The following is a 25,215-nucleotide window of genomic DNA, read 5'->3' on the forward strand; positions in this document are numbered from 1 at the left end:
GCAATGTGTGTTAACCAGAAAAATTCCCTTGACTCGGAGTGTGGATTCGCTTGTAAATGTTGGATTTTAAGAGTTGCAAAAAACGGAAACAAATCCAGTGAGCTTCTGATGGCCCGTACGGGGATCAAACCCGCGATTCGGAGTGAGCTAACGACCCTTTCTAATACTCCGTTATTGATTTGAATTATATTTTGTACCTGTACGCTCGTTGGCAGTGGTTTATGTACATGAAGCCTTAAATTTGTCTACTCCTCCACAATTCCTCGCTTCTCGCCATTTAGAAAATACTCTGATCTATCTTTCTTCGGACAAAAGTGGATGACCTCGCACTTTCCCACATTGAACGCTATTTGCCGCAGTTTGCCCCACTCTCTTAATCTCTCAACGTCACTTCTCAACTTCCTGCTTCCATCCACATTACTTATTGTGTCACAGGAAAGCTGCGTGTTCAAATCACGCGGGGCTAACAGTTGCTTTTAGAGCTGATCGGATTCTGGATGTTCCAGAATGAATGTTTTATTTGCTCATTCTAAATATACAGAACCTTGCTCTAAGGTCTCTCTCCCGAGTTCCCCAGTTTCAGGAAGGTGTCTCTTTCTGCCCTCGACTTTTACATAGAGTGTACAGCGCCGACACAGGCCATTCGGCCCAACTTGTCAATGCTGGCGTTTATGCACAACACGAGCCTCCTCTCACCCTTCCACATCTAACCCGATCAGCATATCTTTCTATTCCTTTCTCCTTCGTGTGCTTAACTAGTTTCCCTTTAAATGTATCTATGCTATTTGCCTCAACTACTATTTGTGCTAGCGTGCTCCACATTCCAACCACACCCTTGGTAAAGAAGTTTATCCTGAATTCCCCATTGGATTTATTAGTGACTATCTTATACTTATGACCACTAGTTTTGGACACACCCACAAGGCAAGTGGAAAGATTTTATCTACGTCTGCCCCATCAAACCCTTTCATTATTTTCATAACTTCTATCAGGTCACACCTCGGCCTTCTCTTTTCTAGAGAAAAGAGCCTTAGCCTGTTCAGCCTTTCCTGATAAGTATATCCTCTCAGTTCTGGTATCATCATTGTGAATCTTATTGCACCTTCCCCAATGTCCCCATATCCTTCTTATAATATGGAGATCAGAACTGTGCCCAGTACTCCAAATGTTGTCTAAACTAGGATCTCTACTAGTTTAATATAACATCTCTGCTTTTCAATTCTATCCCTTTAGAAATGAACCCCGGTGCTTAGTTTGCTTTCTCATAGCCTTATTAACCTGTGTCGTGACTTTTAATGATTTGTCTATCTGTACCCATAGATCCCTTTGCTCCTCTCCTCAATTTAGACTCTTATTATCCAGCAGTATGTGGCCTACTTATTCTTCCTAACAAAATGCACCCCCTCACACTTATTTTCATTGAAATTAATCTGCCATTTACACGCCCATTCTGTAAGTTTACTAATGTCTTCCTGTATTTTTCGCATTTTGCGTTTGTATTAACTACAGCTCCCAATTAGATGTCGTCCGCAAATTTTGAAATTGTCCTTCCGATTTCCGTGTCCAAATCATTAATGTAAATTTTGAACAACAGTGGTCCGAGCACCGATAAATTGTGAACATTGGTCCCAGCACCGAAAAATTGTGAACAGTGGTCCTCGCACCGATAAATTGTGAACAACAGTGGTCCCAGGGCTTTTGAACTTGAACTGCAGTTGAAACTTTTGCATAAAATGAAAAGAAGTCACCAAATCGCCCCGCGTGAATCTCAAACGCATTGGGAAGAAGTTCAGTGCAAACAATCAGGAATTTAAAGGCACCTCAGTGACCTGCACTTGCTTTGAATGAGTTTTGTTCGCCATTACATTCGATCGTGAAACTGCTGTCGGCTTTCATCTCACTGAAGCAGAGAATGGCCGCTTTGTATCTGTCAGCGTGTAAGTGACGAGGTTGTGCGAAGCACGGGTCTTATCCAATTTTTGAAATATCACCAAGCGCCGGGGAAATGAAACTTAGAGTCGGACTGTCCTGTAAGTGATGAGTTGAAGGGAATATCGATCCAAGCAGATCTGAACAGCGCGATGTGCAGTCACACAGGAGTTCCAAATCCACCGTTCAGCCACTCGGCAATCACAAATTTTGAGTGAACTTTACTCTGGCCCGGAGTCACCCGCTGAAATCCAATCTTTCTCGGGTACATTTTTTTCTGAACATCTTAACCACTGGTTTAAAAGAGAAAACTGCCGTCCGTTTCACTGTAAGTGCAAGAGACAACATTGTAGACACCGTGTCGTGTCACAGACCGGCTCGTTGGACCTGCTCATTTCATCTCATCTCATTTTCAGCAAACCTGAATATTACTGAAATAGAGGATGGTGAATCACAGCTCGTAAAATCAATGCTGTCTATCACTGGGTGACTGAGTCTTCCAACATACAGACATTTGGGGGCAAGGGGCGTTTGAAGTTCAGAAATAAGACAGCTTTGATTTTCACTCGTGCAAACTGCACACCCTTTATTTTGGAAAAGTAAACTGATGGTAAGACAGCTGTTACATTGGTCACTGCAAGCTGAAGCTTTCGCTCGGTGAATTAATGGTTCAGTGCGCAAGACGTCGTGTTTCTGCAGCGCAATTGGTTCCTGTTAATTAATAATGGTTGGTGGTTCAATTCCACTCACAGAGGGTAACTGTTACCTTAACATTCATTGTCTCGCATTGCCGGGTTTCTAAAGTGCTGCTACCAGCTGAGCACGGCTGATATTCCAACATTTGGACTGCGGTCGGAGAGCAGGCACACGAACAATCAATAAAAAAAACCGAGATTGGCTTCAAGGAAATCAGAAATCTTCTTGATAGACCAGGTCCGAAGGGCTGTCTCGCTGTGACGTGGATATTTCTGCAGTGAGCGAGACGCAAACTGTTTCCCATTTTTCCGCAATGAATGTCACTCCCCTTACTTTGGAAAAGTAAAATGGTATTCACATTCCGACAGGTTTCAGTTGATTTGTGAGGGGTCATTAAAGGATCCTGCAGCGCTGCCGCCGTTAACAACAGCAGTTCTAAGCCGCATTTCAGACGCAGCAACAATCCCATCAGTTGTTCGCTGTTCCCAGCTCCCGGAGTGCGTGAGACCGTGACAACAGCGTCATTCAGGCCGCCTGTCCGGCCCTGCTCTCTCCAATCACCGGCTGCCAACGGAAAGCAGCGAATACAGTCTCAGACCGAGCATGACTGCCCTTCCCTGGGAAACTGGATACCACGGCCCGACCAAGCCTTCTCGTACACCAAGCACAGGCAGAGGAAACTCCGGGGAGTTTATATACTGATCACTTGGCCTTCCAGCAGGATTTACCGAGAACCAAAGTGAGTGAAACTGTCATTAGGCCTCATTGAGAAAATCAGGGTCAGTAAATTACAGCTGCTGGAGTCAGGATGAGCCAGCGGTCTGAGGCGCTGAATTCAGATCGCAATTTCCCCTCGTGGTGTGGTTTCGAATTCTCACATTCAGTCCTTCACATGTCGGATTTTTTTTTGTTCCTTATGCTGGAGGTGATTTTTCCGCGCAGTTGATTTGCTGCTTCCAGAAAACCAACCCGACATCCGTCCACGGCAGGTTTGTTTTAATTGGTTGTAAGAATGTGTAGTGTTTGGGGTCAGCAGAACACGGCCCGTGGAATCAATCCATTGTGGCATTGACCAGTTGTTCCAATACCTTAGTCACTCGCCTCATCTGGCGAAATGGGAATCCAAATGTGGATAATTGCAATTGCGATTATTAAATAAGAATGAGTAACGGATACAGTCTTTGGGCCTGTGTTCTCAATACTCATATTCGCATGACGTATGCATGTGGACTTTCAACTTTTTGTGTGTTTTTGAAAAAATGGTGAAAAGCAGAGTGTAGGGGTGTTTTGATCGTTGTGAGTGCTTTACTTCCTTGGTTACTGAATGGTGGGAGATGTTTGCTATGAAATATACACATGTGAAGTACTGTATATTGTTTGTGTGTAAGATGTTTTCTTCTAAAATTCGTTCATACGCCTAAAACGATGTCACCATAGCCACGCCTGCGGCTCGTCAGCAATTTCTCCTGGACAACACTGCATGGAGGCATAGAGCATGGCCGAGTGGATTGAGCCCGGACATTGATATTCCAGGACTGTCCGGGTGGGTTTCGATTTTCGTCGCTCACAAACTTTCCATTGACACGGAGTGATTGGCGGCTGCTGTTTCATACGATCACAGTCAAGCAAACGCACACACACTTTGTATGTACACATTTGTGGTTGGACAATAGTTGGGGGCAATATTTCATGTACTTTAATTGAGGCGGCACTAGTTGGGGTTGTATGATAAAGTGGAGCAGTCGTCGCCCTTCTGTGTTACTGAGTTGGGGAATTTAACTGCACCAGGTTCCTTGAATCATAAACACGGAACATTTTTAACCAAGTCCGAAAATCACGACTGTAAAATGGGAACGGATGACAATTCAACTCAGGCAAAACACAAAAAACTTATTAAAGTTTAGACTGTCACTTGGTCACCAAGGTGGAAAACCGACAAAGTTGATAATTGCTCAGGTATGTCCTCTTCAGAAAAAGCAGGAAGAATCCAATCCAGTCAATTACGCCCTCTCAGTCTACTCTCAATCATCAACAAAGTGATGCAAGGAGTCGTCGGCAGTGCTATCAAGCGGCACTTACTCACCAAGAACCTGCTCACCGATGCTCAGTTTGGGTTCCGCCAGGACCCTCGGCTCCATGGCTCAGTACAGCCTTTTGTCCAAACATGGGCAAAAGAGCTTAATTCCAGAGGTGAGGTGAGAGTGACTGCCCCAGATATCAAGACAGCCTTGGCCGAGTGTAGCATCATGGAGCCTTAGGAAAGTTGAAGTCAATGGCAATCAGGGGGAAAACTTTCCAGTGACTGGAGTCTTACCCAGCACAAAGGAAGATGGTATGGTTGTTGGAGGCCAATCATCTCGGTCCCAGGACATTGCTGCAAGAGATCCTCAGGGCACTGTCCTAGTCTCAACCATCTTTAGCTGCTTCATCAATGACCTTCTCTCCATCCTAAGGTCAGGAGTGAGGACGTTTACTGATGATTACACAGTTTTCAGTTCCATTCGCAACCCCTCAGATAATGAAGCAGTCCGTGCCTGCATGCAGCAAGACCTGGACAACATTCAGACTTGGGCTCATAAGTGGCAAGTAACATTCAACAGCCAGGCAATGATCACATCCAAAAAGATAGAGTCGAACCACCTCCCCTTAATATTTAACGGCAACACCATCGCCGAATCCCCCATCATCAACATCCTGGGGGTTACTTTTGACCCTAAACTTAACTAGCATTACACGGTAGCATAGTGGTTATGTTATTGAACGAGTCATACAAGCAACCTGCGCTAATTTATCCAAAATTATGCGTTCAAATCTTGCTGTGGCAAGTGGGAAATTTAAATTCAATTGAATAAAATCGGGAATGAAAAAAACTGCAATCAGTAAAAACAACCATGAAACTTGTGGAATATCGCAAAAACCCATCTGGTTCAGTTATGCCCTTTTGGGAAGGAAACCTGCCGTTCTTACCCGGTTTGGCCGATATGTGACTCCAGACCCACAGCAATGTGCTTGATTCTCAATTGCCCTCTGAAATGGCCCAGGAAGCCACTCAGTTGCACAATCTCGCAAAAAAAAATCATAATAAGAATAAAACCGGATGGAGCACTCGGCACCGGATACGACAAAGGCAAACCAAGCCCTTGTTCACCCTCCAAAGTCCTCCTCACTAACATCTGGGGACATGTGCCATAATTGGGAGAGCTGTCCCACAGACGAGTCAAGCAACCGCCTGACATAGCCATACTCACAGAATCGGACCTTTCAGCCAAGGTCCCAAACTCTTCCATCATACATCTCTGGGTATGCTCTGTCCCATCGGCAGGGCAGATCGACCGGAGGTGGCGGTACAGTGATCAACAGTTAGGAGGGAGCCCTCAACATTGACGCTGGACCGCATGAAATCTCATGACATCAGGTAAAACATGGGCAGGGAACCTCCTGCTGATTACCACCTAACGTCCTCACTCAGCTGATGAATCAGTCCTCTTCCATGTTGGGAAGCACTGAGGGTGGAAAGGGCTCAGAATGTACTATGGTGGGGGACTTCAATGTCTATCACCAAGAGAGGCTCGGTAGCACCACTACTGAACGAGCTGGCTGAGTCCTGAAGGCCACAACTGTCAGACCCGGCATGCGGCAGGTGGTGAGTGAACCAAGAGGTGGGAAAAACCTACTTGACCTCGTCTCTCACCAATCTTCTTGTCGCAGATGTATCTGTCGATGACAGCATTGGTAGGAGTGACCACCGCACAGCCCTCGTGGACACGAATTCCCGTCTTCACATTGAGGACACCATCCAACGTGTTTTGTGGCACTACCACCGTGCTAAATGGGATAGATTCAGAACAGATCTAGCAGCTCAAAACTGGGCATCCATGAGGCGCTGTGGGCCATCAGCAGCAGCAGAATTGTATTCCAGCACAATCTGTAAACTCATGGCCCGGCATATTCCTCACTCTACCATTACCAACAAGCCAGGGGATCAACCCTGGTTCAATGAGGAGTGTAGAAGAGCATGCCAGGAGCAGCACCAGGCGTACCTAAAAATGAGGTGCCAACCTGGTGAAGCTACAACTCAGGACGACATATTTGCTAAACAGCAGAATCAACATGCTATAGGCAGAGCTAAGCGATCCCACAACCAACGGATCAGATCAAAGCTTTGCAGTCCTGCCACATCCAGTCGTGAATGGTGGTGGACAATGTAACAACTGACGGGAGGAGTAGGCTCTGTGAACATACCCCTCCTCAATGATGGCGGAGTCCAGCACGTGAGTGCAAAAGACAAGCCTGAAGCGTTTGCAACCATCCTCAGCCAGAAGTGCTGAGTGGATGATCCATCTCATCTCGGCCTCCTCCCGATATCCCCACCATCACGGAAGCATGTCTTCAGCCAATTCGATTCACTCGACGTGACAATAAGAGACGGTTGAATGCACTGGATACAGCAAAGGCTATGGGCCCCGACAACATCCCGGCTGTCGTGCTGAAGATTTGTGCTCCAGAACTAGCCGCGCCTCTAGCCAAGCTGTTCCTTTACAGCTGCAACACTGGCATCCACCCAACAATGTGGAAAATTGCCCAGTGATGTCCTGTCCACAAAAAGCAGCACAAATCCAATCCGGCCAAATACGCTCCATCAGTCTACTCTCAATCATCAGCAAAGCGATGGAAGTTGTCGACGACATTGCTATAAAGAGGCACTTACTTCCGAATAACCTGCTCACCGATGCTCAGTTTGGGTTCCGCCAGTACAACTCGGCTCCAGATATCATTACAGCCTTGTTCAAACATGGACAAAGGAGCTGAATTCCAGAGGTGAGGTGAGTGTGACTGCCTTTGTTATCAAAGGCAGCATTTCACCGAGTGTGGCACCAAAGAGCCCGACTAAATTGAAGTCAATGGGAATCAGGGGGAAATCTATCCACTGGCTAGATTCATACCTAGCACAAAGGACGATGACAGTGGTTGTTGGAAGCGAATCATCTCAGCCCCAGGATATTGCTGCAGGAGTTCCTCAAGGCAGTGTCCGAGGTTCAACCATGTTCAGCTGCTTCATCAATGACCTTCCTTCGATCATAAGGTCAGAAATGGGGATGTTCGCTGATGACTGCACAGTGTTCAATTCCATTCGCAACCCTCAAATAATGAAGCAGTCCGAGCCCGCATGCAGCCAGACCTGGACAATATCCAGGCTTGGGCTGCTAAGGAGCAAGCAACATTCGCACCAGGCAAGTGCTAGACAATGACCATCTCCAACAAGAGAGAGTCCAACCACCTCCCCTTGACATTCAACGGCATTGCCATGGCCGAACCCCCCACCATCAAAATCCTGTGGGTCACCATTGAACAGAAATTTAACTGGACCAGCCACATAAATATTGTGGCTATAAAAGCAGGTCAGATGCTGTGAATTCTGCGGCGAGTGACTCCCCTCCTGACACCCCAAAGCCTTTCCACCATCTACAAGGCACAAGTCAGGAGTGTGATGGAATACTGTCCACTTGCCTGGATGAGTGCAGCTCCAACAACACTCAAGAAGCTCGACACCATCCAGGACAAAGCAGCCCGCTTGAATGGCACTCCATTCACCACCCTAAACATTCACTCCCTCCACGACCAGCGCACCGTGGCTGCAGTGTGTACCATCTACAAGATGCAATGTAGCAGTGCTATGCGCCAAGGCTTCTTCGACAGCACCACCCAAACCCGCGACCTCTACCACGGAGAAGGACAAGAGCAGCAGGCACATGGGAACAACACAACCTGAACATTCCCCTGCAAGTCACACACCATCCTCACTTGGAAATATATCGCCGTTCCTTCATCATCACTTGGTCGCAATCCTGGAACTCCCTATCAAACAGCACTGTTGGAGAACCTTCAGCACACGGACTTCAGCGGTTCAGGAAGGCGGCTCACCACCACCTTCGCAAAGGCAATTAAGGATGGGCAATAAATGCTGGCATTGTCAGCGACACATGCATCCCATGAAATCATAGATTTCGGAGAAAGGTTGCAGCACGGAAGGAGACCCTTCGGCTCAATGCAACAGCAATCCAGCTGGTCCCACTTTCCCATCCGATCGCCGTCGCCCGGCAATTCTTTTCCTTTGAAGTAATTATCCAGTTCCCTTTTGAAGGCCAAGATTGAACCTGCCTCCACCACCCACTCGGGCAGTGCATTCCAGGTTCGAACCAGTCGCTGTTTAAAAAAGTTTTTCCTCATGTCACCTTTGGCTCTTTTGCCAATCACCCGAAATTGATATCCTCTGGTTCTTGACACTTCAGCCAATGGGAAAAGTTTCTCCCCATCTATTCTGTCCAGACCCATCATGATCTTGAATACCTCTATTAATTCTCCTCGCAACCGTCTCTGTTCCAAGGAGAACTATCCCAGCTTCTCCAGTCTATCTACGTAACTAAAGTAGGTCATCCCTTTAATAATTTTAGTAAATCTCTTCTACACCCTCTCTAAGGCCTTCACATCTTTACTAAAGTGCGGTGCCCAGAACTGGACACAATACTCCGGTTGTGGCCGAACCAGTGTTTTATTAAGTTTCATAATGTCTTCCATACTTTTGTACTCTATGCCTCTATTTATAAAGCCCAGGATCCCGTATGCTTTTTAATGGCTTTCTCATCTTGCTCTGCCACCTTCAACGAGTTGTGCACTTAAACCCAGAATATCTATCTGTTCCTGTACCCCTTTTAGAGTTATGCCCTCTAGTTTACATAACTTGTCCGCTATGCCACCAGCCTGTCTGTCACCTTTTGCAGAGTATTACTCTCCTCCAGACTGTTTACTACCCTTCCAAATTTTGTGTCATCTGCAAATTTTGAAGTTGTGCCCCGTACACCCAAGTCCAAATGATTAATATATATCAAGAAATGCAGTGGTCCCAGCATTGACCCCTGGGGAACACCACTGTACAACTCCCTCCATTCCACAAAACAACCGCTCTCCACTACTGTCTGTTTCCTGTCCCTTAGATAATTCTGCATCCATGTTTCTACTGCCCCCTTTAATCCCCGGGCCACAATCTTACCGATAAGCCCACAGTGCGGCACTTTGTTAAACGCCTTTTGAAAGTCCATATACACTGCATCAACTGCATTGCTTTCATCGACACTCTATGTTAACTCATCAAATCTCCATCAGGTCAGTAAACACGATTGGCCTTCAACAAATCCGTGCCGGCTTTTCCTAATCAATCCACACTCGTCCAAGTGACTGTTAATTCTGCCCGGATTAACGTTTCTAAATGTTTCCCCACCACTGAGGTTACCTGACTGGCCTCTTGTTGCTGGGTTCACCCTTGCACTCTTTTGAAGAAGGGTGTAACATTTGCAATTCTCCAGTCCTCTGCACCACCCCCGTATCTTTGGATGTTTGGAAGATTATGGCCAGTTTCACCACAATTTCCTCTGTTACTTCCCTCAGCAACCGAGGATGCATCCCATCCGGATCGGGTGACTTATCAACTTTAAGAGCAGCTGGCCTTTCAAGTACCCGTTCTTTAGAGTCATAGAGTCATAGCGTTATACAGCACGGATAGAGGCCCTTCGGCCCATCGTGTCCGCGCCGGCCATCAAGCCCTGTCTACTCTAATCCCATATTCCGGCATTTGGTCCCTAGCCTTGTATGCTATAGCATTTCAAGTGCTCACCCAAATGCTTCTTGAATGTTGTGAGGGTTCCTGCCTCCACAAACCTTTCAGGCAGTGAGTTCCAGACTCCAACCACCCTCTGGGTGAAAAAGTTCTTTCTCAAATCCCCTCTGAACCTCCCGCCTTTTACCTTGAATCTATGTCCCCTTGTTATAGAACCCTCAACGAAGGGAAAAAGCTCCTTAGTATCCATCCTATCATTGCCCCTCATAATTTTGTACACCTCAATCATGTCCCCCCTCAGCCTCCTCTGCTCCAAGGAAAACAAACCCAATCTTCCCAGTCTCTCTTCATAGCTGAAGCGCTCCAGCCCTGGTAACATCCTGGTGAATCTCCTCTGCACCCTCTCCAAAGCGATCACATCCTTCCTGTAGTGTGGCGACCAGAACTGCACACAGTACTCCAGCTGTGGCCTAACCAGTGTTTTATACAGCTCCATCATAACCTCCTTGTTCTTATATTCTCTGCCTCGGCTAATAAAGGCAAGTATCCCATATGCCTTCTTTACCACCTTATCTACCTGTTCCGCCGCCTTCAGGGATCTGTGAACTTGCACACCAAGATCACTCTGACCCTCTGTCTTGCCTAGGGTCCTCCCATTCATTGTGTATTCCCTTGCCTTGTTAGTCCCTCCAAAGTGCATCACCTCGCACTTTTCCGGGTTAAATTCCATTTGCCACTGTTCCGCCCATCTGACCAACCCATCTATATCGTCCTGCAGACTGAGGCTATCCTCCTCGCTATTTACCACCCTACCAATTTTTGTATCATCAGTGAACTTACTGATCATACCTTTTACATTCATATCCAAGTCATTAATGTAGACCACAAACAGCAAGGGACCCAGCACCGATCCCTGTGGTACCCCACTGGCCACAGGCTTCCAGTCACAAAAACAACCTTCGACCATCACCCTCTGCCTTCTGCCACTAAGCCAGTTTTGTATCCAAAGTGCCAAGGCACCCTGGATTCCATGGGCTCGTACCTTCTTGACCAGTCTCCTGTGGGGGACTTTATCGAAGGCCTTACTGAAATCCATGGATACTACATCCACTGCGTTACCCTCATCCACACGCCTAGTCACCCCCTCAAAAAATTCAATCAAATTAGTCAGACATGATCTTCCCTTGACAAAGCCATGTTGACTATCCCTGATTGATCCTTGCTTCTCCAAGTGGAGACTAATTTTGTCCTTCAGAATTTTTTCCAATAATTTTCCTACCACTGATGTTAGGCTCACTGGCATGTAGTTCCCCGGTTTTTCCCTACTCCCCTTCTTGAATAATGGTACTACATTAGCGGTTCTCCAGTCCTCTGGCACATACCCTGTGGCCAGAGAGGTTCTGAATATATGTGTTGGAGCCCCCGCAATCTCCTCCTTTGCCTCACACAGTAGCCTGGGATACATTTCGTCCGGGCCTGGGGATTTATCCATTTTTAGGCCTGCTAAAACCGCCAATACCTCCTCCCGCTCGATGTTAATATGTTCGAGTATATCACAGTCCCCCTGCCGTATTTCTATGTCTACATCGTCCTTCTCCATAGTGAAAACAGATGCAAAAAATTCATTTAGAACCCCTCCGGCATCTGCCGGCTCCACACACAGATTGCCATTTTTGTCCCTAATGGGCCCTATTTTTTCCCTAGTCATCCTCTTACCCTTAATATACTTATAAAACATCTTAGGATTTTCCTTTATTTTGCTCGCCAGTGTTATTTCATGGCCCCTCCTTGATCTCCTAATTTCTTTTTTAAGTATCCCCCTGCACTTTTTGTACTCCTCTAGGGCTTCCTCCGTCTTTAGCCTTTTGTATCTGCCAAAAGCCCTCCTTTTTTTCCTAATACATTCTCGTATATCCCCTGACATCCAAGGTTCCCTGGAGTTCTTGGAACCACCCTTGATCTTTACGGGAACATGTTGCCATTGTATGGTCTCAATCTCCCTTCTGAAAGACTCCCATTGCTCCGATGCGGATTTTCCGACAAGCAGCTGATCCCAGTCCATTTTGGCCAGATCCTGCCTTATCCTATTAAAATCGGCCTTCCCCCAATTTAGAACCTTTATTTACGGCCCCTCCCTATCCTTTTCCATGACCACCTTAAATCTCACCGAATTATGGTCACTGTCACCAAAGTGCTCACCTACTAGCACTTCTTCCACTTGGCCGGCCACATTCCCTAGAATTAGGTCCAGTACCGCCCCCTCTCTTGTAGGACTTTCGACATGCTGGCTCAAAAAGCTCTCCTGGATGCACGTTAAGAATTTTGTACCCTCTAAGCCTTTTACACTCTGAGTATCCCAGTTAATATTGGGGAAGTTGAAATCCCCCACTATTATTACCCTATTATTTGCACAATTTTCTGAGATTTGCCTACATATCTGTTCCTCTATCTCCCCCTGACTGATTGGGGGCCTATAGTACACTCCCATCAAAGTGCTTGCCCCCTTTTTGTTTTTAAGCTTCACCCATATGTCCTCATTCGAGGAACCTGCTAATATATCATCTCTCCTTATGGCAGTAATTGATTCTTTAATTAATATTGCGACCCCCTATCCTCTTATACCTCCCCCTCTGTCTCGCCTGAAGATTCTGTACCCCGGAATATTGAGCTGCCAGTCTTGCCCCTCCCTCAACCATGTCTCTGTGAGAGCAACAATATCATACTCCCATGTGTTTATCAACACCTTCAGTTCATCCACCTTATTCGCAAGACTCCTTGCATTAAAATAGATGCCATCCAGCCTTGCCCTCACATATTTGCCCTGTCTTCCAATGTTTAACTCATTCAGTATCTCAACTATATCTTCCTATACTGAGACTCTGGCAGCAACTTCACCCTTGTTAAAGACATATGCAAAGTATTCTCTTTGCCCCTCTTATTTCCCCTTTCAGTTCCCCTCCGAACTTTCTAAATTCTGCCTGGTGAATGAATTTTTAAAAAGTTATGATTTCCGTCAGCCTGAAACAGAAAGTTATTAGTTGATTAATGGTGATTTGAACAACTATTCGACTTTTTTCAGAGTTTAATGAGTCTTGCGAAATTAATACAGTAAACTATTTTATCGAAGTTAATTCCCGAAACGAGAATGGGACCCGTCTCCCACATTGAGAGCTTTTGCAGGCTGCAGCGATCTTCTGAGGGTTTCCTCGAACAACGTGCGCAGCAGCGTTTCTGTCGTGCAGTGGTTATCATGTTCGCTTATAAACGTGAAAAGTCCCCGGTTCGAAAACGAACAGAAACATTTTTGGGATGCCTCCATGAATCGATCTCCTTTGTGGTCCCGAATCAGAGTCGGGTTCTTACGACCCGTTTAATGTTTACATGCCTGTGGCAGACTTTGGGATTGCCTTCTATGTTGGCCGCCAGTCTGTTCTCAGACCCTCTCTTTGCCCCTCTGATTTCCCCTTTCAGTTCCCCTCTGAACTTTCCATATTCTGCCTGGTGATTGAATTAAAAAAAAGTTAGGATTTCCGTCAGCCTGAAACAAAAAGTTATTAGTTGATTAATGGCTATCTTCTGAGGATTTCCTATAACACCGTCTGCGGCAGAGTTTTTGCAGTGTCGTGGTTGTCACGTTTGCCTAACACGCGAAAGATCCCCGGTTGAAAACCGTACAGAAACATTTTTGGGCCACCCCCTCTGCGTCCATGAGTCGATCTCCTTCATGCTCCCGAATCAGAGTTGGGTTCTTACGACCCGTTTAATATTTACATGCCTGTGGAAGACTTTTGGATTCCCATTTATGTTGGCCGCCAGTCTATTCTCATACCCTCTCTTTGTCACTTTCAGTTCCCCTCTGAACTTTCTGTATTCTGCCTGGCGAATGAATAAAAATAAAAGTTAGGATTTCCTTCAGCCTGAAACAGAAAGTTGTTAGTTGATTAATGGCGATTTGAACAACTATTCGTCTTTTTTCAGAGCTTAATGAGTGTTGCGAAATTAATACAGTAAACTATTTTGTAGAAGTTAATTCCCTGAACGGGAAAGGGACCCGTCTCCCACACTGAGAGCATTTGCAGACGGCAGCTATCTTCTGAGGGTTTCCTATAGCGAAATATGTAGCAGAGTTTCTGTAGTGTAGTGGTTATCACGTTCGCCTAACACGCGAAAGGTCCCCGGTTCGAAACCGGGCAGAAACATTTTGAAAAAGTTACCCACTAAAAATCAACAAGTGTGAAAAAAAGCAAGAATTCAGTCTGTGGTTAAATGTGAATAAAATACAACACCTCACAGAACCGATATATTTTCCATTCTCTGTATAGTTCAATACACATTCAAACACTACACATATACAGACAGTGTCTCGCCCTCATTCACGTTTCATGCCCCGACTGTGCAGGAAGCCCCTCTCAAAGCTGCACATTGCGATTGTTTTCAGTTGATTTATGAGAGATCATTAAAGGATCCGGCAGCGCTGCCTCGGTTTATAAATACAGTTATAAACAGCATTGCAGCCGCGGCAACAAACAGATCAGTTTTTCGATGTTCGATGTTCCCCAGCTCCCGCATTGAGTGAGGCCACGAGAGCAACAACATTCAGGCCGCCTGTCCGATCACACGTTGCTGGCGGGAAGCTGCAATTGCCGCTTCAGGCAGCGCATTACTGCCCATCCCTGGGAAACAATATAACACCGAAGCTTTGACAACACATCGCAGGCATCGTCTGTCCCGTAGTTGTTGCTTCGCTGCGAAGACAGAACTTGCCAGCTGTTTCAAAATTTACAACCAGAACACTGGATCCTCAGATCACTACCCGTTTTAAAAGTCTGTTGCTCGACCGACTGAGCTATGCAGGCTCGCTATTTGTTAAGTTCCTATCGTACTTATTCATTGTAGGACTCTGAATTATCCATCGTAGACGTCGAAATTGGGTGAGGGTCCCTGTTATAAAATTGTCAGCAACGTGTTGAGGAGAATCCTTGTTTCTGTTGAACATGATGTAAGAAACATGGACAGTGAACTCGTGAGTTTACAATTATTCGTGTTTGTGCCAAATAAGAACATAAGAACATAAGAAATAGGAGCAGGAGCAGGCCAATCGGCCCCTCGAGCCTGCTCCGCCATTCAATAAGATCATGGCTGATCTGATCCAAACCTCAAATCTAAATTCATGTCCAATTTCCTGCCCGCTCCCCGTAACCCCGAATTACCTTTACTTCCAGGAAACTATCGATTTCTGTTTTAAATTTATTTCATGATGTAGCTATTATTTAACAATGTCTTGTCATTCGTTAGCAGCAATTAAAATAACACTTCACATAGTGGCTCAAAAGCTAAACTTGTCCCACACGGGAGCTGGAAAAGGCCTCTCGACCTTTCAGCGTATTAACATCTGTAAGCTGAATAATTTCACCCGTTTCACAGTGACACCAGGGAGAATATTTCCCTTCCAGATTTTCCCCACACGAAACTTCCAACTGATGAATATCCGCTAAACGAAAAGTAGAATTGTATGTTTAGTTCTTTAGATTGAAAGATCTCGTACCGGCCCCTTTGCCATATCAACTGCCGCTAACAGCTCCCTCTCCCCCTATAAACAAGTAAATTCACACCTGCTATTGCAAGACGGTAGGCCAGAGGAACCCAAGTGCTCACATGGGAAAACTAAGAAGTAGATGCGTTATGGAACATGCCAGTTGTACCTTTAACTCAAAATGTTCGATTGTTCCAGATGAGGCTCAAACTCACAACCTGGGCATTTCTGGAGATCATAAAAGTACCGCACGGTGAGCGCTTGCGCCACAAGAGCAGCGCACAATCAGTCCGATCAGTGCTCCCGTCAAACAGCTTCATTTTCCGTCTCTGAATTATCGCTTTGTGATCTTTTTCCGATTTCTCCAAGAAGCGTCCAATCAAGATGCGCTTCGATAAATATCCGCAGTGAACTTTAAAAGCCGTGGAATCTGAAACAAAACCCCAGAAGATAAGAACTTTGATTGATCTTATTATTAACTAAAGGACAACTTTTGATGGTGCTTTAAGGAGGATTTGGATAAAGTGTGAAATGAAACTAAGAAACTCTCTCTGAGCTGTCGTTGATTGAAGAGATGGGCGTTATTTCATTTGAAAACCGAGGCTCGGAACTTTCTGATGGAGAAGTGAGACAGAAGATTGTGATTAGTGGCAGTTGCCGGGGAGATCTAGAGGAGAGGGAGAAAAGTCAAAGTCACAGCTGTGACAGCTCAAGTGCTCTGCTTATCTGTAATATTTAAAAAGTAATGTAAAATACAGGACAAACCGATTTGGTATCGGTTATCAAAAATACTAAAGGATACGGGTTCAAAGGCGGATTTGTGAAAAGGGAACGGATTTAACCGCCAGACCGAAATCATTCCACATGAATCTGAAGCGTCTTGAGGAAAATGGCAGCGCGAACTGTGATGTTCGTGTCATCACTTCAAAGACCCTCCAATTACCGACAGTATCTTTGAACAAGTTGTGCAGCAAAACCGTGAATGAAGCCGCTTTGCATTTGTCAAACGTGTAGGTGACGATATTGGCGTTAATAAGGGTCGATTTGAATTATTTGAAATCTCACCATACCTCTTGACCAGAAAATCGACGATAAAATCGGGTTTTTCCTGTAGGTCGTGAATTGAAGGGAAAGCCGCATCAAACAGATCAGAGAAATGAAGAGCAGAAAAGGTGGATGAAATTTGCACGAGTGAAAATCCCTGTTTTTCGGAAGACTCAGTCCCCAGTGGTGGAGAGGATTGATATTTCGAGCTGTTATTCACCAGCCTCAACTTCAGTAATTTCCTGTTTGCTGACAATGAGATGAGACGGAATGAACAGGTCTAACGAGCCGGTCGGTAACACAGGACAATGATTCAGTGCAGCTCGTTACCCAGTCACTGGGCTCCGTTATAGCCGCTCCTATCAGTAACATGCAAAGATAAATTGTAAATCTGAAACAGAAAGCGTTAATGTAAAACACTTAATATCAACCACCAGTTTTTCCGTCTTTCCGGCTTTTAAAACAATCTGTTTCACAGTTTGTCAAACCCAAAACAGCCTCTGGTATTTGCTGATCGAGAATTTCAGTGGAAATTGGGACCGTCACTTAGTATCGGAACAAATATACCCGCTGAGGTTTCGGGGTTGTTACTGGTTTATTTATATCAGTGAGTGACTGGTTTTAAACTAGGTGAGGATCTAAGCCTGAGGTAAGAGCCTGGGATAGACAAGAGATTCTACAATATATCAAGTTAAATTACATTGATTCCACCAACACTGCACATTACATCCCTTAAATATTGTTACCTTTTGCTGTGTGAAACTGGTGTGGGTGGAAATGGGAAATAACTGAAAAAACCTTCATTGTATCAAACTTATTATTATGATACAAAAAATGTACAGCGTATCCCATAAAAAAGACTCAATGTTAAACCAGTCGCCAGTCCCAGACCCGCTGTGCCGGTTATGTGATTTGCATCCGATTCTGACTGACTTAGTATCAGACGCGCTCCCGTCAACAGTAAACGGATGAGGCCGGATCCATAAGAGAAAAATGAGGACCGACCTCCGCATAACCTGTCCTCAAAATTTAACCATTTTAGCCCCGGTATCATTCTGGTGAATCTGCGCTGCAGCCCCACCAAGGCCAATATTTCCTTCCTGATGTGTGGTGCCCAGAGCTGAATGCAGTACTTTAAATGGGGTATCAGCAGATATTTCTATCTGTAACATTCTCCCCCTTTGAATACCAGCTTCTTTGAGATAAAGGCCAACATCCCATGAGACATTTAAATAAATTTTTCGACCATTCCACTGGCTTTTAGCGATTTCTGTACTTTGACCCCTAAATCTCTCTGCTCCTCCACAGTTCCTAGCTTCTCACCTTTCAGAAAATACTCTGATCTATCTTGCTTCAGTCCAAAGTAGATGAACTCACACTTCTCCATATTGAAAGTTTGAACAGACTGGAACTCTTCTGTATAGAAAAGAGAAGGCTGAGGGGTGACCTGATATAGGACTTTAAGATTATGCAAGGGTTTGATAGGTTAGACGTAGATAAGGTGTTTGCATTTGTGGAGGTGGGGACTCCAAATCATTGGGGCCATGAATATAAGGTATTCACTATTTAATTCAATATGGCATTCAAGAGGAACACATTCACCCAGAGAGTGGTTAGAATGTTCAATTCGCTCCCACAAGGAGTAGTTTAGGCGAATAGCATGGATTCGTTTACAGCGAAGCTAGAAAAACAAATGGAGGAGAAAGGAATCTAAGGGTTTGCTCATAGGGTTAGATTAAATGGGGTTGGCGGAGGCTTGTTTGCAGCATAAACACCGGCATTGTCTAGTTGGGCCGAACTGCCTGTTTCCGTGATGTACTTTCCATGTAATTGTATGTTGCTCCATCTGCCACAGTTTTGCCAACTCTCTTAATTTATCAATTTCCCTTTGTAACTTTATGCTTCCATCGACACGACTCACTGCGACACCTATCTTGGTGTCAGCGACACACGTGGATACACGGCTCTCTATTCCTTTGTCTACGTCATTTATATACCGGGACTCTGTCTCCCACCTTCTATCCAACTCCCTACCAATTTCATTAGGTTGCCTCAAATTCTCCGCACTGTCATTGTCGTTAACAGTCTCTTATATGGTACCTTATCGAATACCTCTGGAAGTCAATATCATATAACAACCATGGATACTCCATTAGATACCACGTTAGTTACATCTTCATAAAGTTCAACTAGTTTTGTTAGACTTGACTTACCCTTTACAAATCCATGCGGGCTCTCTCTGATCAATTCATGTTTATCCAAGTGCTCAATCTTTCTTTCCCTAATAACGGATACTGGCAACTTCCCCACAACGGATGTCAGACTAATGGGTCTATAATTTCCAACATCATCTCTGCTACCCATCCCAAATAATGGAGTGACATTGAAATTGTTTCCATCAAAGGAACAATTCCTGAATCAAGAGATTTTGAACGATCATGACTAAAGCATGTACAATTTCCTCACCTAGTCCTCTCAGTCCCCTGGAATGGTAACCATCAGGTCCTGGAGATTTGTCTATCTTTAATCTAATTATTTTCTCCATTGCCATTATTTTAGTTATACTGAAACCCCTTGATTTATTTACAGTTTTCCTCATATCTCTGATATGTTAGCCTCGTTTATTTCTGTGACGAACGAAGCAAAGTAAATATTTAGCAATTCTACATTTCATGATTTTCAATTACAATATCACCTCCATCTGTCTTTAAGCGGCCCACATTACTCTAAGCCTCCCTTCTTTCACTTAATATACTGGTAAAAATCTTGACTGTTGTCCTCATTTTCCCTAACAGGTTTATCTCCTTTTCCCTGTTTGGACCTCTTACGGTTTTTTATTTTCAGCACCAAAATAAACAATACTTTGCTGTAAAGTGCGTCTCAATAATTCTTCACTTTCAGAGCGAGAATTGTCTAAACTGGTAATTTATTTAATGTAACAAACATAAGTACACATACTCATCCGTATATCAACGCATTGATGGAGACACAAAGATAAACAAAACGAGATATGCAGGCAGCATCGGGATGCACAGGTGAACGGACAAACCAAACAGACAAAGATGAAACGGTCTGAACCCCAAACAGACAGTGACGTATCGCTGATAGATATTAGTGAGAGGAGGTGGGGCAAAGTTATCATGAATGGGCGCTGTGGCTTAGTTGGGTAAAGCATCTGTCTTGTAAATAGGAGATCCTGGGTTCAACTCCCAGCAGTGCCTTGCATAACTAATGATTTTTACCTAATTTGTGGAATTAAGCGACAAAATGGCACTTTGGAATTGGTATTTGTTCAGGTTTGAGGAGGAAACTGATATCAGATTGACTCTTCGAAAACGCCCTTTCATTGGACAGTCAGACCTCTCATAGAATGTGTCAGCAACGGGTTAACTTAAAGACACGTTCTCGTTTTTGGGCTCGTTGAGGTCAGGGTATAATTCACGATTTGAGGTTCAAACCGGGAAGTCGTCCTAATTTGGACCTGGACTTGTGATCTTGACCTGCGGTGAAAATCTTTGCAAAGAGGAAAATGAAGTCCGCAGATCACTCCACCTGAATCTCCCGACCCCGATGAAATATATCCCAGGCTGTTAACAGAAGCAAGGAAGGAAATAACGGAGGCTCTGGTCATCATTTTCCAATCCTCCCTGGTTCCAGGTGATATGCCGAAGGATTGGAGGACTGCTAAAGTTGTACTGTTGTATAAACAGGGAGAAAAGGATAGATCAAGTAATTACAGGCCAGTCAGCCTAACCTCGGTCAGGCTGAAGGTATTCTATTAAATCTACTCTGCACTTCCTCCACGGCCAATACACGGAGGAGAGGACTCTTGACTGACAAGCCTCAGCTCTATCAGGAGAGGGAGACTGACCCACGCTCTCTCTTGCTTCTGGGATGTACCACTTTTGAAAAAAGAAGGTGAATTTCTCTATATCTTTAAACGCTCTGTCTCACTGCACATGGTTTAAAGTGTATTGTGGGACGCTGTGAGTGTCTCTGTACCTGTAAACTCTCTGACTCACTGCACGGATGTTTAATGTGTACTGTATGTAAGTATCTCTGTATCTTTAAACTCTCTGTCTCTCTGCACAGGTATTGAAAGTGTATTTTAGGATGGTGTGTGTGTCTTTATGCCTTTAAACTCTCTGTTTCACTGCACAACATTGACAGTGTATTGTAGGATGGTGTGTGTGTCTTTATGCCTTTAAACTCTCTGTTTCACTGCACAACATTGACAGTGTATTGTAGGATGGTGTGAATGGGATGAGGGTCTGTGGGGCGAAGTGTCGCCGATTGGGAGCAGCGCCCGTTTGCGGGGTGAGTATTGCACGCTTGATTTTCTCTCTCCCTTCTATCTTTATTTCTCTCTTTCTTTCTTTCACCTCCCTCTCTCCCATTCTTTCTTTCACTCTCTTTTCATTCCTCTTATTTCGTGCTTTTTCTTTCTGCCCCAGCACCTTTGTCTTTATCCTGTTTTTGTTCTCTATGTGTCTCTGCTGGATGATCCACAATTCAGACCCGCCGCTGCCTCCAGCTTTTCCTTCCTTCTACGATCATGGTCTATTTCATTGAGACTTTCCTGCGGCCTTGCCGAATCTAACATTCACTTTCACATTCTTCCGGCTTAAAGTTTGCTCTCCATCGACCGCTGTTTCTCGGGGGCACATGTCCCGTTCGCATCAATGTTCATTTGTGACTTGAAACCAATCGATACATTTCGATCTGCTCCAGAGACAAGCTCTAAGAAAGCAGGGCTGGCATTCGGTAGGACAGCGCATACTTTTCCGTGAAATTTCCATGGGGTATCTTGTGACACGGGGGATGTTAACTGAAGAACTGGGTTTTGTTTTCATGGTCGTTGGTGCTTTTCCCCGAACAGTTGATGTGCGGGAGAGACGGGCGGCGCGACATTGCTGCGAAAGACGGCTGAAAGGTGCATTTTTGGCAATCTGGGCGGTGCAGGAAAGTCGGAAATGTTCCGCTTGATCTTAATAGGTCTGTGGAAATGTCCGATTGAAAAGGAATGAGGAGAAATGAAAAGAGCGGGAATGGTGAAAAAGTGTCGATAACAGGAGGTTGGCCGTGAGCGAAAGGTCCTTTGAATGTTCGGCGTGGAGGAGATTTAGTTCGGAAACGGCAGACTTTAAGCGCGTGAGGAAAGTGAAGTTGGAGCTTTGTCCTTGGGTCAAATTGGGTGTTTTCAGGAAAACAGCCATTGTGAAATCACAAGAATGAAAACAGAAAATGCTGAAAACGCTGAGCAGGTTAGGCAGCACCTGTGGAGAAAAAACCAGAGGAAACGTTTCAGCTCTATGAGCTTTGTCATCCGATCTCAATGGCTTACCATGTGCGTGAGTAACTGCGCTGTTTCAGATGCTGGTTTCTATCTCTGAATTATGAGGGTTCGAATCTCACTGCTGCCAGAATTTGTACACCTTTCCATTTTCGCCGCCTCACCAAAACCCTTCTTTGACAGGAAGTGCTTTTCCGCATTGCTGATTTACACCTGTTTGCACAATTCAGCTCAGTCTGGATTGCCACCCAACTGTTTGTTAGACGGAGGTGTTGGGACTGTGAGGGGTGATCTCGGTGAAGTATCAATCAATGTGCACAATGGCGCCCTGGTGAACCGAGTACCTCTTATAGTCAGTATAATACAAAAGATATGCACCATAATTATGAATTTCTTCTTTGCATCACACAAGGATTTATTATCAGGGAATGTACATGAGCAGGTCGATTTACGTCACGCTCCGGTCGCTTCGCATCGCCTCCCACAAATAGAATAGAATCATTGAAAGGTCACAGCACGAAAAGAGGCCATTCGGCACATCGAGTCCGTGCCGGCTCTCTGCAAGTGCAATCCAGACAGACCCACTCCCCCACCCTTTCCCTGTAGACCTGTATTCTCTTTCGTTTCAAATACTTATCCAGTTCTTTATTGAACACCATGATTGAATCTGCCTCCACCACCCCCTCGGGCGGTACATTCCAGATCCTAAACACTCGCTGTGTCGAAAAGTTTTTCCTCATGTCACCTTTGGTTCTTTTGCCAAACACCTTAAATCTATGTTCTCTGGTCCTTGAACCTTCCGCCAATTGGAACAGTTTCTCTCTATCTCCTCTGTCAAGATCCTTCATGATTTTGAATACCTCTATCAAATCTCCTCGTAACTGTCTCTGTTCCAAGCAGAACAACCCCAGCTTCTCCAATCTATTCATGAAACTTATACCCCTCATCCCTGGAATCATGACAGTAAATCTCTTCTGTGGGGATTCGTTAGTAACATCGCCGAATCCCCCACCATCAACATACTAGTGGTCATCATTAACCAGAAATTTAACTGGACCAGCTACATAAATATTGTGGCGACAAGAGCAGGTCAGAGGCTGGATATTCTGCGCCAAGTGACTCACCTTCTAACTCCCTAAAGCCGTTCAACCATTTACAAGGCGCAAGTTGAGTGAGTTGGAATACTCATGTGATGGTCATGGACCTGAAACGTTAACTCTGTTTCTGTGTCGAAAGATTCTGCCTGATCTGCTGAGGATATACACATTTACAGTTTTTATTTCAGATTGGCAACATAGCCAGAATTTTAATTTTGAATAAAGGGGGTTTCGCATATTTCTGCATGCGACGAGGTGGCCGAGAGGTTAAGGCGATGGACTGCTAATCTGTTGTGCTCTGCACGCGTGGGTTCGAATCCCATCCTCGTCGTTATTGCGTTTAAGTTTTGTTTCTCCCATTCAGTCCACCCAGAAGGTCTGGTGAAAGTCCCATCCTTCTCGAAACGGCAGACGGAGGGTTTTGCATTGTTTGCTGAAATCAGCAACAGTTCCTTCCAGGAAGGTGTTGAGATTGTGAGATTGTGAGATCGCGAAATATCAGAGTGTACATTGGTGTCATTGTAAAATGAGTAAATCTTATGGTCAACGTAAGAGAAACTTCCGTCCCATAATTATGATTTATGTCCGGATCATTTCGTGTCTGTGTCTGTTTAAAAGGGATGTGCTGTAAGTCCCGGATCATTCTGTGTGCGTTTTACGCGATTTTCTTGATACCTTTTTCCTTCTGAACTGAAATGACGATCCTCTCTCGAGAAAAAGTTTCACCGCCTGCTTCGGGCAACTGGTCGGAAAAATAACAAAAACTGATGAGACCAAGTTCATTCTGCTGGGCTTCCATTCCAAGCTCCGCACTCTATCCCCCATTCAGACCCACCCCCGCCTGGACAGTATAATCTGCGATATTCATAAGGGAATGGAAAAGCAGAATATCACGGTTATAATTTTCTTCGTTGCTCAACACTGAATAGCTTCAATTGTAATGATTCAGAAGGTAATCATAGGATCATAGAATCTTACAGCACAGAAGGAGGCCATTCGGCCGTCGTGACAGTGTCGGCTTTTTCGAAGACCTGTCCAAATTAGACCCACACCCCAGATTTTTCCCCATAACACTGCAAATTAGTCCTCTTCAATTATGTCCAATTGCCTTTTGAATGATCCCATGGAATCGGCTTCCACCATCCTTTCAGGAAGTGCGTTCCTGATCTTAACAACCCTCTGTGTGAAAAAAAATTCTTCTCAATTCCCCTCTAGTTATTTTCCCAATTATTTTAAATCTATGATCTCTGGTTACCGACCCACATGCCAGAGGAAACAATTTCTCCCTACTTGCTCTTTCAAAACCCCTCATTATTTTGAACACCTTTATTAGGTCTCCCGTTAACCATCTCTGCTGTAAGGAGAACAATCCCAGCTTCTCCAATCTCTCCAAATAACTGAAGTCCCTCATCCCTGGTATCATCCAGGTCAACCTGCTCTGAATCCTCTTCAATCCCTTTTCATCCTAAAGTGTGGTGCCCAGATCTGTACAATATACTCCAGATGAGACCTAAACACTGATTTGTAAGGATTAGTATGATTTCCATTTGTTGTATTCAATGCCCCTATTGACAAAGCGAAGTATCCTATATGCTTTCTTAACCGCCTTATCAACTTGCCCTGTTTTATGAATATGAATCCCCAGGTTCCTCTGCTCTTGGAACCCCCCATAAATTGTTCCATTTAGATTATACTGCCTCTCCATGTTCTTCTTCCAAAAGTGCATCACTTCACACTGATCGGCGTTAAATCTGTCACGTGACCGCCCATTTCACCAGTCTGTCCATGTCCTCCTGTAGTCTGCTATTATCATGCTCACTATTTACTACGTTGCCAAGTTCTGTATCATCCGCAAACTTCGAAATTGTATTCCCTATTCCCACATCCAAGACATTTATATATAACAAGAAAAGCAATAGTCCTAATACCGACCCCTGGGGGATTCCACTGCATATTTTTCCCCAGTCAGAAAAACATCCGTTCACCACTACTCTCTGCCTCCTATCCCCCA

The 25,215-nt window shown here is 44.9% G+C and overlaps 3 non-coding genes across 3 annotated transcripts; all 3 read left to right on the forward strand.

Annotated features, from left to right (window-relative positions):
* The first annotated feature begins 14,363 nt into the window (after positions 1 to 14,363).
* Positions 14,364 to 14,436, forward strand: trnav-aac (transfer RNA valine (anticodon AAC)). Its single transcript has one exon. It is a non-coding gene; the product is annotated as a tRNA-Val (tRNA).
* A 5,525-nt stretch (positions 14,437 to 19,961) lies between these two features.
* On the forward strand, positions 19,962 to 20,035 carry trnat-ugu (transfer RNA threonine (anticodon UGU)). The gene has a single exon. It is a non-coding gene; the product is annotated as a tRNA-Thr (tRNA).
* Positions 20,036 to 23,453: 3,418 nt separating this feature from the next.
* trnas-gcu (transfer RNA serine (anticodon GCU)) lies at positions 23,454 to 23,535 on the forward strand. Its single transcript has one exon. It is a non-coding gene; the product is annotated as a tRNA-Ser (tRNA).
* The last annotated feature ends 1,680 nt before the right edge of the window (positions 23,536 to 25,215 follow it).

This window comes from Heptranchias perlo, chromosome 20 (assembly GCF_035084215.1).
Source record: "Heptranchias perlo isolate sHepPer1 chromosome 20, sHepPer1.hap1, whole genome shotgun sequence".
Lineage (NCBI taxonomy): Eukaryota > Metazoa > Chordata > Chondrichthyes > Hexanchiformes > Hexanchidae > Heptranchias > Heptranchias perlo.